Source organism: Rhinopithecus roxellana, chromosome 5 (assembly GCF_007565055.1).
Source record: "Rhinopithecus roxellana isolate Shanxi Qingling chromosome 5, ASM756505v1, whole genome shotgun sequence".
Classification (NCBI taxonomy): domain Eukaryota; kingdom Metazoa; phylum Chordata; class Mammalia; order Primates; family Cercopithecidae; genus Rhinopithecus; species Rhinopithecus roxellana.
This window is the reverse complement of record NC_044553.1, coordinates 121,241,786-121,255,886: the sequence shown is the minus strand read 5'-3', so window position 1 is coordinate 121,255,886 and position 14,101 is coordinate 121,241,786. Positions and strand designations below refer to the sequence as shown.

Below are 14,101 nucleotides of genomic sequence, written 5' to 3'. Positions count from 1 at the left end.
ATAGACTACATTTTGAGAACCACTCTTGTCTATTAACTGTAAATTGTAGAACTCTAGAAAAAAGTTTAGTTTGGTCTGAGATAAGAAGCACACAGGTTATGGAGAAAATCATGAAAGATTCAACCCATGATCCCAGCCTAGTGTGGAATTCAGGTAACAAGCAGTGCACAGTGACATAACATAATTATTGGTTTTCATGATTGCAAACCACAGTGTCGAGTGAGAAATTCAGTTTCATTTGCAAGGCTTAGAGAGGCCAGGTGATTCTAGAATAATGGGACTTGTATTTCTCTTAAACCAGTAGAGAGCTTTAAGTGCTTATTAAATTGAAAGCTCTGTGTTCTTCCTTATTTTCTATTTTATTTTGTTTTATTTTACATCTTTTGAGATGGAGTCTTGCTCTGTCATCCAGGCTGAAGTGCAGTGGCATGAGCTTGGCTCACTGCAACCTCCGTCTCCTGGGTTCAAGTAATTCTCCTGCCTCAGCCTCCCAAATAGCTGGGATTACAGGCACCCACCATCACACCTGGCTAGTTTTTGTATTTTTAGTACAGACAGGGTTTCATCATGTTGGTCAGGTTGGTCTTGAACTCCTGACCTCAGACGATCCACCCACCTCGGCCTCCCAAAGTGATGGCATTACAGGCGTGAGCCACCACACCTGGCCCAAAAGCTTTGTGTTTTTAAAGATATTAGACAGGTTTCACATTTAAAAACAAAAAATCTTCGTAATGTAGGAGAATAAGAGAAATGTTCTTCCAAAAAAGTGAAATCATTGTGATTAGTTTGTCTTATTGGAATGTTGGTACTATAGTCTGCTTCATTAGTCATCAAGCATGCTATGGATTTTCCATTTTTCTAAGATCTGTGTCTCAGTTAAGGTGATACTGGTAATTCTTGTACTCCATTTGAAGATGAAAAATATAGGCCAAAATCATAGACTTTGCATAGAAGCTGGATAATGAAGACCGCTCTGGAGGAAAACATGGATACACACACACAGACACACATATATAAAGTATACACATGTATAGTTTTTTAAGTTTATTTTTTACAGTTTGAAAGCTTTTAAAGCAAAGCCAGCCCCTCCCCTCTCCGAGTGGGCGGCCCCCTCCCCTCTCTGACTGGGCGGGGACAGCAGCTGCATGGGCAGCTTTCCTTGTGATGCCACAGGCTCTGGACACCCTGCTGCCTGGCCACACCCGTTTCCCTTTCATCTTTCTCACTGACCAATGGGCTTGGACATTAAGGCCACGCCCCTCTTCTGAGTTCTAGTGGGGCCCTGGTTACGCCTCCTCTGACTCAGTTGCACAGCGACCTGGTAGGTGACTGGAGGCATTCAGCCGTGCTCACTGGGATTTCGCTGATGTGACCCCAACCCCGCCTCCCTCCGCCCCATGATGTCAGAAAAAACACGACAGGGAAAATTCACCGCAGCCAAGAAAAAGGTAAAACGCTCCAGATCATAGCCCCCAGCGTAGTCACAGATCCCCTCCAATGACAAGACCATTGCCAGAGTCCAAACTACTCCTGAGGCATACCGACTGGGCCCCCCAGCACCAGCGACTCTGGACTCCCCCACCAAATTCTTGTCAGTCAGCCCCACCCCTTCAGCAAGCAGCCCAGTCCCTCCCTTGCCAATCTTTACCCCAGGGTGACTTTGGGCGGGCGGCTTCTGGGGCTCCCCGCTCCATACGCGGCCCTCATCCTGCCCCCCAAGCCCAACCTCCCTGGGCTCTTTGGGCTTGCGTCTCCCAGGACCTGGGTCCCCCAGCCCAGGCCCACCCTCGCCAGTCGTCCCTGGGTGACTTTAGGCTGGTGACTCCCGGGGCTCCCTACTGCAGACTCTGCCCTCCCCTCCTGCTTCCCAAGCTCGACCTCCCTGGGCTCCTTGGGCTGGCGTCTCCAAGGACCTGGGTCTGAACCCTGTGTTTCCCTCCCCCATCACGGAGTGGCGACATGGGCATCACGCTGATGTGATCCCCTCCCCTGGGAGGAGTGGAATGTGGTGATGTCACAGTCCCCCTAGGAACTGTCATTACTGCTGCAAGACCAGCCTTTCATCTTACAACCCAATTCCCTAAGTTTTCTCACCCCATTTCCGGATCCTCTGGTCACAGCACAAATTTCCAGTTGGAAGGGGAATGGGCACTATGGGACCCAAGAGAGCAAGAGGTTTCAGACTGCCTTACTCCCTTAACATAGACATTGACAGTGGGAAAAGCCTGCACTTCCCCTGTGTGCTCAAAACGTTGACAGTATCTCTGGGTGGCCATGGGAGAACGGGTTTGGTTTGGTTTTCTCCCAGGCTTCTACTTTGCAGAGAGACCTTAACATTCTTTTCTGAGTTCTACAGCTCTGGGACCAGACCACCCTTCAGTCAGTGGTCTCTGAAGTGAGATTAGCTCATCTTCAGTGGAGTAGATCTTGGGAAACTAAACTGGACAGCCTGAATCTTGCTCATATCATCTCAACCCTGGGGTACTTTGAGTGCCACAGGATGAATGTGGGACATCTTTCTGAAGCATCTTTTCGCTTGATTCTCTTGAGATAAAACATTAATGTCCTTAGGGATGACAGTCACATAGGTTTCGAAGTATATACCAGACTTCTCTCTGAAATCAGGCTTGGGTTGTCCTCTTTCTGAAAATTCCCAGATTTAACAAAAAAAAGCTGCCTTCTGCCGTGAGGACACATTGATATGAAAGTGTGAGAGGTACTGGTGCACTTCTTCACATTAACAGACGTGTGAGGATGTATGACTCTAAACCACACGGCATACAGTTCCTGCCTGCTTCATGCTTACTGTTCTAACTCTGCCTCTGCTTTTGGTCCCTGGCAGCTACTGATTCATGACAAAACCCCAGAGCTTGGAGTCAGAAGACTGAGCCTTAAGTTCCAGTATAACTATTTCTTTGCTGTTGTTTTTTTTTTTTTTTTTTTTTTTTCTAGCCCTGATATCAAATCCTCTCAGTCACTAAAGGATTGTGACAACACCTTGTACAGTTGGTGGTGGCATTAAATCAGATGGTGTATAAGAGTATTTTGTCAAAACTCTAAAGGAGGATGTGGCTGTAGGGACTGATAGTTCTCATGAATGTTACTGCTCTTCTTTCCCACAGTTAAAAGAATATTGGCAGAGGAAGAGCCCTGTGTTCCAGTAGGAGCTAACAGGAAAAGAAAATCAATGGCAGTAGCCCTGACACAGCCGCTTCTGGTGGTTACCGCTCACCTGGGATGTGAGTCTTGTCTGGCCAGGCTCCTGGGGACGGGGGTCCAAGGGGCAGTAGAGAATAATTGTTAAGATTGTGGATGGACTGTTGGGTACTGGTTAAGAATTCTGAGTTTGAATCCGGCCTCTCCATCTGTTAATGATTGATTAGGGATTAATTAGGATATGATTTAGAGCAAGTTGCTTGAGGTTTTCAGGCCTCTCTTTTCACATCTGTATAATAGAGGTGGGAGTTTTTTACTTCCATTTGTGAAGTTTAAATGAGATTTGTTATTGTTGCTTTTATGAGAATCCTTAGTACATGGCCTGCTGTAAACACCCAGGACACCCAGGAAATGGTCATTGCTGTTTGATTTTTCTCATCCCCAGTCTCAAGGGGAAGCCAGGCCAATGAGAAGAGCCACTTGCCATCAGGCTGTCCCTTTAGGATTTACTGAAAGGATCCCAGGGTGGGATCATGGGGAGATAAAAACCATGAGAGAAGTTGGCACAAAGGAGTTATGGGACAAAGGGTGCAAGATAGGCAGAAAAGAAACCTTTGTCAGTTGATGGGGAAGAAAGGAATTCAGAGGGCTTAGACACTGAGGGGGGACAGAACATTTCCATGTGCACTCTCATCTCTTGTAGTCAGCAACAGGTGTCTATGGGGAGGGGCCTGTGTCATCTATTACCCTGAAAGATCTGCAAGTAAGAGGCCCTGGGCCGAGGTTCAGTGACCCTGCAGGCCAGCCCTCCAACCACCTCCCACAGCAGGGGCTAGTTGCCCCTCTGCCAGCTGAGACAGCCCACACACCCCTCCCCAGCCCTAATGAGTGTTCTCTCTACCACTCCCCACAATCCTCGTCCAACTCCTCCTCTCTGCATGCACCTCAGAGCCAGTACCAAGAACTAGCAGGAGCCCCGCACTCAAAGCTCTGCAGTTATCAGTCAACTCATTGGAAACATCAATTCACTGGGAAGAGTCCAGTGGGGTCCGCTGATTCCACGCTGTCAATCCTGGACTCCTTTCCCCTTGGGGCCCTGAAGAAAGGGTCTAGGGGCCCCTGGTGCCAAGGGTAAATGGGGAGGTGGGGCATGCAGGCCTCACCTGGATGGACCCCAGAGCACAGAACGTGCAGCATGGCTCTTCTGCACTGCCCTCTTTGCTGACTCTCTTCTCCAGACACCCCTGTTTGAGTCCTTGCCACACATGCCCTGGGGTTGCCTCTCAGGGAAGCACTAGCCTGGCTGGTTGTCAGGGGCCCGTATTTCTGCCCTGACTCAGTCCCTAATTTGCTTTTTGAGTCTGGACAAGCCTTCTCTCCTCCTTGGGCTCCTGTTTCTGGAGGAGGTAGAGAGTATCAAAGGTCTCTGTTAGCTCTGGGAGTCCGAGATTTAAAGGACCCTGGAATGGAAACCTCAGGACCAAGGGCTCCTGTCTGTCCTTTTCTGTCTTATATCTCTGCTGTGAAGAACCATAACTGGCCTGTGGGTGCTCAGTAGATGTTGAATGAACGCACCTTTCTAAATCGTAAGCTGGCAGAATGGGGGGACCTTTCTCAAACTCTGTCTCTAGAGGTTCACCAGCCCCTATCACCAGGGCCCTTTCACCCTGTGCTTTGGGCAGGTTCACACATTGAAGGAGGAGAAGAAGCATGAGATATATCGGGTACAGAAGCTTGGGAGGAGCTTGTTCAAACTCAAACACCAGAGGGGTAAGATGGGGCTGGCATGACCTGGGAGCAGGACTGGCATCAGAGGGCTGTGGGGGTGGCTTAGAATGCCCCAGGGAGGTGGGTGGATGGAAGGGCTTTGAGGCAGAGGGAGAGAGGTCTGTGCCAGGAGACTGCAAGCCTTGTCATCTGCTTGAGACTTGGTGTCCCCATCAGCAAAGAGGGGGTAGTGCCCATTGTCAGCCACCCACAGTGCTCTCCATCTGAAAGTGGCTTGGAGGATTGGCTACCATCTGGGTGCGAGGAATCATTAGCAGTGAGGCCAAGTTTGGGAAACCTGAGAGGAGGAGCTCTGCACCAATGGGAGGATTTTTTTTTTTTTTTTTTTTTTTTTTTTTTTTTTTTTAGAATCCAGAGGCCCTTATTGTCTGCTTCCTTTCTCAGCTGAATCCTGGGCCCCAGATCCACCAGCGGGGCCCTCTGAGGTGGAGCAGCTACAAGATGAGACCAAACACCTAAGGAAGGAGCTGGAGAGCCTGGGAAGACAGCTCCAGGCCGAGGTGGAAAACAATCAGATGTTGAATCTCCTGAATAGGAGACAGGAGGAGAGGCTGCGTGAGCAGGAGGAGAGGATACGTGAGCAGGAGGAGAAGCTACATGAGCAGGAGGAGAGGCTATCTGGGCAGGAGAAGAGGATACATGAGCAGGAGGAGAGGCTATGGGAGCAGGAGTGGCTGCCAGAGCAGGAGAGGCTGCTGGAGGAGGTGAAGAAGTTGGAACGGGAGAGACGGGAGGAGGAGGAGGAGAAGCTGCTAGAGCATGAGAGGCTGCTGAACCAGGTAGAGAAGCTGCTGGAAGAGGAGAGGCTGCGGGAGCAGGATGAGAGGCTGCGGGAGGAGGAGAGGCTGCCAGAGCAGGAGAGGCTGTTGGAGCAGGTGGAGAAGCTATTGGAACAGGAGAGGTGGCAGGAGGAACAGGAGAGGCTGCTGGACCAGGGGAGGCTGCTGGACCAGGTGGAGGAACTGTTGGAACAGGAGAGGTTGTGGGAGCAGGATGAGAGACTGCGGGAGCAGGAGAGGCTGCTGGAGCAGGTGGAGAAGCTTTTGGAACGGGAGAGGCGACAGGAGGAGCAGAAGAGGCTGCTGGAGGAGGAGCAACTGCTGGACCAAGTGGAGGAGCTGCTGGAACAGGAGAGGCTGCGGGAGCAGGATCAGAGGCTGTGGGAGCAGGAGACACTGCGGGAGCTGGAGAGGCTGCGGGAGCTGGAGAGGATGCTGGAGCTGGGGTGGGAAGCCCTCTATGAGCAGCAGGCGTAGCCACACAGCAGCTTGAGGAGCTGGTGGGTTGCCACACCTGGGGAGCCTGCCCTCTTCCCTAGCCCTCCAGGCCTTTGTTTCCCCACCTGTAAAATGGGGCATTGTAGCCCTCACGTGAAATGGTACCTCTAAAGGCACCTATGAGCCACAGCCCTGCTCTGATGGCTGTGGGAGAGAGGGGATGATTTTTCTAACCTGCCTCCACCCTTCCCGGTGCTATGGGAGGCAGACACCAAGTTCTGGGGTCTCCAGCTATAGTGGGTGGCCAATGATTGCTCCTCTCTGTCCAGAACAATGAGAACAAGAGTGCACTGCAGTGGGAGCAGCAAGTAAAGGAGCTGAAGAAGCTGGGCGAGCTGAAAGAGCTGAAAGGTGGGCACCAGCATCTGGGGAGGGGAGGTGCCAGGTCAGAGGCAGCTGCAGCCTGGGGGCAGGTGACCCCAGCAATCTCCAGAGCAGTTCTATGACTGTTTCTTGCTTCCTGCCCTCTGAGTTTTAGAGGTGGGGAGCCCTGGGCTCCCCCCAGGTCTGGACATCATTATCCCAGCTAGAGGCATGGAACCCTCGAGTCACAGGGGAAGAGACAGTGGTATAAGAGGTTGGCCGGGTGCGGTGGCTCAAGCCTGTAATCCCAGCACTTTGGGAGGCCGAGATGGGCGGATCACCAGGTCAGGAGATCGAGACCATCCTGGCTAACACAGTGAAACCCCATCTCTACTAAAAAATACAAATAACTAGCCAGGCGAGGTGGCAGGCACCTGTAGTCCCAGCTACTGGGGAAGCTGAGGCAGGAGAATGGCGTAAACCCGGGAGGCAGAGTTTGCAGTGAGCTGAGATCCAGCCACTGCACTCCAGCCTGGGCAACAGAGTGAGACTCTGCCTCAAAAAAACACAAAACAAAACAAAAAAAAGGCTCCTTATGTCGGGTGTGGTGGCTCATGCCTGTAATCCCAGCACTTTGGGAAGCTGAGGCATGAGAAAGGTCAGGAGTTTGAGCCCAGCCTGGCCAACATGGCAAAACCTCATCTCTACTACAATTTCAAAAATAATAATAATAATTAGCCAGGCCTGGTGGTGCATGCCTGTAATCCCAGCTACTCAGGAGGCTGAGACATGAGAATCATTTGAGCCCAGGAGGTGGAGTTCGCAGTGAGCTGAGATTGCACCACTGCACTCCAGCCTGGGACACAGAGTGACACTGTCTCAAAACAAAACCAAACGGATAAACCAAAAGCTCCTTAGATTCAAACTGGATTCCGGCCTCAGTTCCACTGGTTATCATTCAACTACCTTGCATCTCTACATCTGTGTTTCTTTAACTTAAAAAGGAAGTTAGCGTTTTCCTTGCAGAGGTGCTCAGGATTAAATGAGATAACACATGGAAACAGTAGGCATGTAGTACACTTAGCAGATGGTGGTTGGCTCTCCTTGCTATTCCACCAGTCTGTGGCCTACAGTTTAAATGGTGGGGAAAAGGATGTGAGATTTGAGGCTGAGGAAGGATGCATGGGGTTCTAGGCAAGGAAGGCAGTCTCTTAGGCCTGGAGCAAGGGACTAGGGGCCTGGGGGAGGCCACAGAGCCCCACAGTGCCCTTGCTACCCTATTAATGGGCCACAAATCTGGAAGCCAGCTACCAAATGCCCTCATGCCCAGGGTCTTCCTGCAGGTGGAGCCGAAGAGCCAAGAGGCTCAGAGTCTGCAGCAGTAGGGAGACCAGTACCTGTGTCACCTGCAGCAGTATGTGGTCGCTTAGCAGCAGGTGGCCACTTATCAGCAGCTGACCTCTGAGAAGGAGGTGCTGAACAGGCAGTTACTGCTGCAGACCCAGCTCCTGGACCAGCTGCAGCAGCAGGAAGCTCAGGGCAAAGCAGTGGCTAAGATGGCCTGCCAAAAGTTGCAGGAGACGCAGGGGAGGGAGTTGCTGAGGACAGGGCCCCGAGAGGGACAACCTGGCAACCTCTGTGCCTTCTCACCCTCTTTCCTGGCCTCTTAGGAGCACCTGGAAGCTACGAGCCAGCAGAAGCAGGAGCTAAAGCCCAGTTGAGCCTCATGGCTCTCCCTGGGGAAGGTAGGGGAGACCACTCGGAGGAAGAGGCGAGAGTCCTGGGAGGAAAGGGGGACTGTTAGCAGCATAGGATTGAGGAGTTGGAAGAGACCTTTAAGACAGCTGGTCATTATGCCAACCGGGTGTCCGTGCTAAGTTCGGTATCAATATGGTGACCTCCTGGGAGCAGGAGGCCATCAGGTTGCCTAAGGACAGGAGAACTGGCCCAGGTCAGAAAGGGACCAGGTCAGGACTCCTGCACCAATCGGTAGTGGGACTGTGCCTGGGCAATATGGTAAGATCTTGGTTCTTCTTCTTCTTTTTTTTTTTTTTTTTTTTGAGACAGAGTCTCGCTCTGTCGCCCAGCCTGGAGTGCAGTGGCCGGATCTCAGCTCACTGCAAGCTCCGCCTCTCGGGTTTACGCCATTCTCTTGCCTCAGCCTCCCGAGTAGCTGGGACTACAGGCGCTCGCCACCTCGCCTGGCTAGTTTTTTGTATTTTTTAGTAGAGACGGGGTTTCACCGGGTTAGCCAGGATGGTCTTGATCTCCTGACCTCATGATCCACCCGTCTCGGCCTCCCAAAGTGCTGAGATTACAGGCTTGAGCCACCGCGCCCGGCCAGATCTTGGTTCTTAAAAGTAAAAATAAAGAACAGCTCATTCCTCTCTGGGAATGGGCTGATTCAGGGTTACACAATGAGGGTGGGGGCAGAGGTGGGCCCCCAGTACTTCCCTTGTTGGGTTGTCTGAGGACCCCTCTGGCCACCCCCTAGAGGATATGGAGGAGGACATCTGGACAGTGAGGAGGAGGAGGAGGCGCCTCGGCCCATGCTGAACATCCCAGGGGACCTGGAGAGCCTGGAGGCCAGGTGAGCCTGACTTTCCCTGCCCCTACTTTGTCACCTTCCTCGGTGGTCCCTCCCAGATCCCTTTATGTTCTTGGTTTCCCCGCCTTCTGATTTCTGTGGACTTTCACTCCTTCCGGGAGCCAGTGATCAAACACCATTTCACCTGTGACCAACAGGTGCACACTCTGAGCCCCAAGGGAAGGGGCTGCACTCCACCTCCCTGCCCCGCTTGTTCTATGTGTGTCCCTACAAGAATACTCACCTCTTGCTTCAGGTGGCATTTTTCAATGACGTGGGAGCCAGTGCCCAGGAAGAGCAAAGGGTGTGCTGCCAGCCCCTGGCTCACCCAGTGGCTTCATCCCAGAGGACCCCAGGGACTGGGGGTGAGTCTGTGTGTGGGGCAACCCACCGAGCCCTGCAGGGGGCCATGGAGAAGGTGCAGCTGAGTAGGTCCTGGCATGGGCCAAGAACAGTGTGGGCGGGGCAAGGCAGGTGGTTCTTGAGATGTGACCCCATTATTTTGGCTCCAGAGTGACTTTATGGAGGACAAAGTGGACCTGAAGGAGCCGGTGGAGTAACTAGAGCTTCGATTCATCCACCTCTCAGGACAGACACCATAAGTGAGCGGGAGGCCAGGGTATGGCAGGGGGAGCTGCTGGGCCATCAGAGGGACCCCAGCCTCTGAGCTGTGTCTCCCCACAGGAAAGTACATCAGCCAGGGGGCAGTGCCAAAATGTGGCACTGGGAGAGGAGGTCATCAGCAGGCTGGCCCAGGACCAGGAGATGCAAGTAGGGTGTGCAACATCTCTGTGGGGGTGGGAGTGGAGATGGGGGTGAACTTGGGCACCAGCACTAGCATGGCAGCTAAGCACCCCTCCCTCCGGGTGAACCTTCTGGAGCTGCAGGGAGAGGTGTTGTGGTGTGTGGGAGACCACAATGAGGGGCACGACAGATTCCTGGCCGCTGCCCAGAACCCTGCTGATGAGCCCGCTCTAGGAGCCCCAAACCCCCAGGAGCCTGGGTGTGCTGACAAGCAGGGTGGTGAGTAGAGCGCTCAGGCGGGATGGGCAGGCAGGAGCAGGGGAGGCTCGCACTGATCTCAGATCCCCTCCTCCCTCTGTCTGAAGATCTTCGTGAGGTGAGCCTCACTGACAGCGTGGAGCCTGCACCAGGAGAGGCCAGAGAGGGTTCTCCCCATGACAACCCCACTGCACAGCAGATCGTGCAGCTGCTTCCTCTAATGCAGGACTCCCCAGGAGCACGGAGGCTTGGGCAGCAACCCCTGCATGCCATTCTTTCCAGGCTGCCAAGAACAGGGAGATAAACCATCACCATCATCTAAAAGCTGGTCAAGAAAAATAAAAAGAAAAAAACTTAAGGGGTTAATCTCCTACACAATTCATTTACTTCATTTGAATGTTAGAGCCACTCACGTTTATTTGTGTTTTTCTAATTTATAGTTTAAATTTATTTGTAAAAAATTAAAGGAGAGTGGGTCTTTCCCTCATGTTCACTCTGACATCCCTTAGCATCTTTTTTTTATGTGATAACTGTAGGTCATTAGCATGCATATCGAGTTTGCCCTTAGGTGGTGGGAGTTCAAACACACAAAGACCCACTATTTGCACAAAATTGTTCTTGCTGGTTTGGAATAGGCTGCCATTTTTTTTTAATGTTATTGCAGCATGTATATTTATTATGAAATTCAGATAAAATGTGCTTATGTTCTGCTACTATGTTTGATCGACTCCTAATCACAGTGAGCTCTTCATTAGTTCAATATGTGGTTTGCCCTCAAGTGCGCTGTTTATTAGTTTGTAATGTGCCACTGTGAGTACTGACATTTACAGTTGTTTAGAGATGGAGCAGTGGAAACAGCCTTTCCCCCTTTTTCTGTGTATTGGGGATGGGCGTAATAACAGTTTGGGGAGCTTTTTAAATCTCCCAAAAGAGGAAAGTGGCCTGCTCTGGCAGGTGTGTGCAGGATAGAATACGTTTCATTTGTTCTGGTACCAAGAATGAGCGTGGTACTATGGTAGTTCTCTTAGGATTTGTATGTGCTCTGGGCTCATGAAGATATTACATCATGAGCTGGGGCAGTTGCATTCTTTTTTGATGGCCTAAAAAGGGGTTATTTCTGGGGAATGAAAGGCTCCCATCATTGACTGTGGATGTGGAAAACCTTTCCTAGCTTAGAGCATTTGTACCTATAATACATTTTAAAGTCAGAGTTCATGTTCCCTGTTTTAATCACATGACTACATGTCCCAGTACACAAAAGGGCCCTGGTTGGCATTCTTCTCAATGTATTTAGTAAAGGTAAGAAATCCTTTGAGAGTTTAGATGTCCCTGAAACAAGCATATAGGCTCTAGTCAAGAATGAATTCGAGTGAAGGAAAGCCGTGTGACACCTGGCATTCCTCTCTGTTCATGGAGCTTCTTTGAGGCTAGAAGATTGATTTTACCATCTAAAACTCTCTGATTAATACCTAGTCTTCAACCACATTGGCTACTTTGACATAGGAATTTACTTCTTTTCCTTGAATGGAAAACACTTTAAAAATAATAACAAACGTTATTATAAATGAATATATGCAAGAGTACTTAGTTGAAACGAAAAGGAGTTTTAGTAGACAGTATTATACTACATTTGAAAATCAAGTTTATGCGACTTAAAATGTTTACAAAGTGCAGTGCAATCTACTGTTTGTGAGTGTCAAAGTGTTATAAGGAAAGTGTCTATACAATCACAGAGTCATATTTCCCCACAGAGTTCTTTACAAAGAGTGAAATATGTTCTTATACCTTTCAGTTTCAGTTAGAGGCATACTTTGTGCAATATTTATGTGAATGTGCCTATACATTATGAATTATTTCAGTCATATGTTGCCTAAATCATAACTTGATGATGCTTGGGAAAGAATCAACAGTTAAAACCTCATGAAGTTCTGATGTCTGTGTTCCAAAATACATCACAGTCACGTTATTAAGATGTAGGGAGAAAGGTATGTGCGCTCCCTGGGGTGGGCATTTCTGATTACCTCCATCTGGCATCCTCATGTTACTTTTAGAAATATGACTTTAATAGGAAAGCAATATAATTTTACAGATAAAGTAACAGATTTGCCTGAATTCACAGAAAAAAAGTGCAAATATTGGGTCCTCGTGACTTCAACTGGCTCTTCCAAATTGTATGAATTTATTAATGTATTAGATAAACCCAGTTTCAGAATTATAAAGAAAAAATGTTAGACCACATAATGTGGCTAATTAACAGTGGTACGATTTCTAGCCCAAGCATTTAAAATGGACTTAAAGTCCTGTTCTTGCTTTTTCTTTCTGAACTTGCTGCTTTTGCATTCTTTGAGTTCAGTTTAAAGGCAGTTACTTTAAGTCCATTTTAAACTCTCAGGCTAGAAATCGTACCACTGTTAATTAGCCACATTATTTGGTCTAACATTTTTCCTTTACAATTCTGAAACTGGGTTTATCTAACACATTGATAAATTATTTCAAAGGTATTTTTATAGTTCAAATCACTTCACTTTTACCCTGACATATATAAATGACTAGGAATGACCTTCAGATCGTGTTTAGCATCTGTAACCAATCTGACAATAATGCGTTCATCAGGTACCTATGGATTAAATCATATACTGGCATATTTAAGCTGAATGTCAGTCTGGAAATAAATTTACCATATTAACTGAAATACCACTGTTTGTGTAGGTATTTTTGTCATATATTTAAGAAATAGCTAACAAGGATGGAAATCATATTACAATAACTTAAGTCTTTCTTCAAAGTGTGTGCAGTCCTTTGCAATACCTCATTCAGCCAAGTATTTGTTCTCTTTCTCATTCAGTATAAGGCAGCCTTTTTTTTTTTTTTTTGAGACGGAGTCTCCCTCTGTCGCCGGGCCTGGAGTGCAGTGGCTGGATCTCAGCTCACTGCAAGCTCTGCCTCCCGGGTTTACGCCATTCTCCTGCCTCAGCCTCCTGAGTAGCTGGGACTACAGGCGCCCACCACCTCGCCCGGCTAGTTTTTTGTCGGCTAGTTTTTTGTATTTTTTAGTAGAGACGGGGTTTCACCAGGTTAGCCAGGATGGTCTCGATCTCCTGACCTCGTGATCCGCCCGTCTCGGCCTCCCAAAGTGCTGGGATTACAGGCTTGAGCCACCGCGCCAGGCCGCTAAGGCAGCTTTCAATTTGCTTAGCAGGCAACATTAGAAGGTTAGAGTTCAGCAGAAACATAGAATTTTAAAATGTGAGTTCAACTGAATAAATTTGAATTTTTGTAGAAGGTAAAGAATCAAAATACTTGTATATTTAAAGATTGAAGTATATGATAATCATTTTGAAGTATTTGATTAAAACTAATAGGTTTTCCAGAAATTAAAAAAACCAATTTTTTTTTTTTTTTTTTTTTGATACGGAGTCTCGCTCTGTGGCTCAGGCTGGAGTGCAGTGGCGCGATCTAGGCTCACTACAAGCCCCGCCTCCCGGGTTCCCGCCATTCTCCTGCCTCAGCCTCCCGAGTAGCTGGGACTACAGGCGCCTGCCACCACGCCAGGTTAATTTTTTGTATGTTTAGTAGAGACGGAGTTTCACCGGGTTAGCCAGGATGGTCTCAATCTCCTGACCTCGTGATCCTCCCGCCTGGGCCTCCCAAAGTGCTGGGATTACAGGCGTGAGCCACCGCACCCGGCAAAAAAAAAAATTTTTAAACTAAAGCTGACTTCTAGAAAATATGAAAATGTAAATCAGCCCTATCCAGAATATAGTTTCTGTAAAATTTAGTCATTTTACAATAGTATAACTATTAAAAAATGTAACTGCTATTTTAATGTTTTGAAATAAATTAAAACATTTTAAAATATGAATACTGTAGCTTAAAAGAAAGAAACTGGAGAAGGAAAAGTAGAGAAAGAAATGCCGATTCCAGTCCAAAACTTTATTTGCCAAGTTTTCTTAATAATGACTTTTACCAATTTATGAATTATTGTAAA

At 48.7% G+C, this 14,101-nt stretch overlaps 1 pseudogene across 1 annotated transcript; it reads left to right on the top strand.

Moving 5' to 3' along the window:
- The first annotated feature begins 1,366 nt into the window (after positions 1-1,366).
- LOC115897706 lies at positions 1,367-12,805 on the top strand (annotated as a pseudogene). The gene is made up of 10 exons (XR_004057479.1): positions 1,367-1,448; positions 3,123-3,243; positions 3,860-3,919; positions 4,106-4,193; positions 4,839-4,926; positions 5,329-6,227; positions 6,491-6,551; positions 7,868-7,925; positions 10,090-10,134; positions 10,340-12,805. The product of XR_004057479.1 is annotated as a golgin subfamily A member 6-like protein 10 (transcript).
- Positions 12,806-14,101: the final 1,296 nt, after the last annotated feature.